The sequence below is a fragment of the Ochotona princeps genome, chromosome 3 (genome assembly GCF_030435755.1).
Source record: "Ochotona princeps isolate mOchPri1 chromosome 3, mOchPri1.hap1, whole genome shotgun sequence".
NCBI lineage: Eukaryota > Metazoa > Chordata > Mammalia > Lagomorpha > Ochotonidae > Ochotona > Ochotona princeps.
Window position 1 is genome coordinate 16,068,377 of NC_080834.1, and position 2,010 is coordinate 16,070,386.

At 43.3% G+C, this 2,010-nt stretch overlaps 1 pseudogene; it reads right to left on the reverse strand.

Annotated features, from left to right (window-relative positions):
• Positions 1 to 249: 249 nt before the first annotated feature.
• LOC101530499 (programmed cell death protein 6-like) lies at positions 250 to 803 on the reverse strand (annotated as a pseudogene).
• Between the last annotated feature and the right edge of the window lie 1,207 nt (positions 804 to 2,010).

The window sequence follows — 2,010 nt, forward strand, 5'->3', positions numbered from 1 at the left end:
CTAAGGATACTGTTACAATGGCAGCATTTGCCTACAGGAATATGGTTGTAACTGAACAAAATAGGAAGCAGCTATCCACATATAAACAACTGGTCCCTAGACAGGGATTCTATAAAAGCTAACATCTGTGCTCCACTCCATTAAAAGGTAAGAGATTTGGCATTTCCTGTATTTGCTCTGTGATCATGTTGCCAATCAGAGGTGACATAACACAACACTGAAGACCTTGGATGGCTGATGTTGCCAATGTCATGCGATGCTGAAGACCGTGGAAAAGTACTGCCCATAAGACACCTGGATCCAGCCACCCTGATCTGTGTCACAGCATCTATTTATGTCCAGCAGCCTCTACAGGATGATGCAGCCCTGGGTGAAGTCATCAAAAAGCAATATGCCGTTGCCACTGCCCCTGCCCCTGCTGGTCAAACTCGTGGATGAGGATGTTGTGGAACTGGTCAGAGAGCCAATGCCAAAACCTTGAGTGCTTGCTTGAGCTCATTCTTGTTGAACATCCCTGAGTTGTCCCGGTCGTAGGTGGGGAACATGTTCTATCAGTTGGTGATGTACTTTCTGACTGAAGTTCATGCTGGTCTGTTCTCTCAAAGATGGATGTGATTGACCCCATTGTCACAGGGTTAAATGGAGTCCATGTACCATTCATTGGACAGCACCTGCTGAAGCTTGTTGTCTGAGATCACCCGCTTATTGTCTTTATCAAACCTCTGGAAGCCATTCCACAGGAAGCTCTGGTCCAGCAGTGCTGTGCCCACGGCAGGGCCAGGACAGTGGGAGTAGGCAGCCATCAGTCTGAGGTGCCAAACGAGATGCGAACGACTCCTCTTACAACTCTTGCTTTAGACTGAAAGTGCGTGTTTAGTGTAGCAGTTAAGAAGCCGCCTGGAACACCTCCATCCCATATTGGAGTCCCTGGGGCCACGTCTCTGCTCTGCTTCCAGTTCCAACTTCCTGCTAATGAACACTTAAGGAGGAAGTAGGTGCTCAAGTCCTTAGATTCCTGTCATCCACATGGGAGAACTAGCTCATGGCTGCAGCCTGGCCAAGACCTGGATGAATACATGAGGAGTAAATCAGCAGATCGGATTTCTCTGTCTGACTCTCCCTTTCAAATAAATGCAAGAAGTTTTTGAAAATTTGAGTCAAGCTGATAAAAGATACATAACAACTCCCCTATGCTTACCCAGCTAGTAGAGAGCAGAGCCTGATTTTGAACCAGCTCTGATAGATACTAAATTCCACGTGTTTCCCCACACCACTCCAATGACAAAGAAAAGCTGGACAGAGCGTCTATCCCCTCTTCTGTCTCTCAGTCCCCTGTGGAAGACGCATGGAACTTGTGTGAGCCAAGGCTTTCTGATTTCTTCAAATGAACTTACCCTGTCACAGCATGCATTGGTGTTTTCATTTACTGAATGTTTTCTGTCCTCTACTTAACCACAAGTTTCACTGCAGCGAAAATCCTCTCTTTTCTCCCCAGATGTACCTTATCCATCACCACAGTCGCTGGAATGTAGAAGGGGTTTAGTAATTGCTCATTAGCAAGAAGCAAACAAGGGTAAGAGGCAGAGAGAAAAAAGGAGGCTGGGGGGAAGGCCACGAGAATGGAAGGAGGAAATAAAGGAAGAAAATTGTGCAGAAAACAACTGGAGCTCTGACTTTAGAACATTATTAAGGTTATCTCCTTGTAAATTATCAAAGAATCCAATTAAACAATTTCTCAATACATATACACACATACTCAAACAAAGAAATTATATTATGTTTTGGTTTTAAATATAACAGAGAAAATTGCAGATAACCTAATTACCCCCAAATTGGTAGGTTAATAAGTAAATTAGGTATATATATTTAATGGAAGAATATACAAATATGAAAAATTCTTACAAGGAGTAGGGGGAAGTGTACTGGGAATATTAAGGAAATAAAATACAAAGATATAGAACTGTGCAGATGCAATAAGATAAAGAATACATACACACACAAGAGAGTGTT